Here is a 303-nt window from a genome sequence, read left to right as displayed (position 1 = left end):
ATTAGACAAAATGCACAGTGTAGTACATTGTATATGAGTGAGTTGCACTGAAAAACTTAGAATTTACTGAAAAACCCGCATTAGACGAAATGCACAGTGTAGTACATTGTATATGAGTGAGTTGCACTGAAAAACTTAGAATTTACTGAAAAACCCGCATTAGACGAAATGCACAGTGTAGTACATTGTATATGAGTGAGTTGCACTGAAAAACTTAGAATTTACTGAAAAACCCGCATTAGACGAAATGCACAGTGTAGTACATTGTATATGAGTGAGTTGCACTGGAAAACTTAGAATTTA

This window comes from Mus caroli, unplaced genomic scaffold (assembly GCF_978045245.1).
Source record: "Mus caroli unplaced genomic scaffold, Mus_caroli_1 scaffold_25, whole genome shotgun sequence".
Lineage (NCBI taxonomy): Eukaryota > Metazoa > Chordata > Mammalia > Rodentia > Muridae > Mus > Mus caroli.
Note: the sequence above shows the minus strand (reverse complement) of the source record.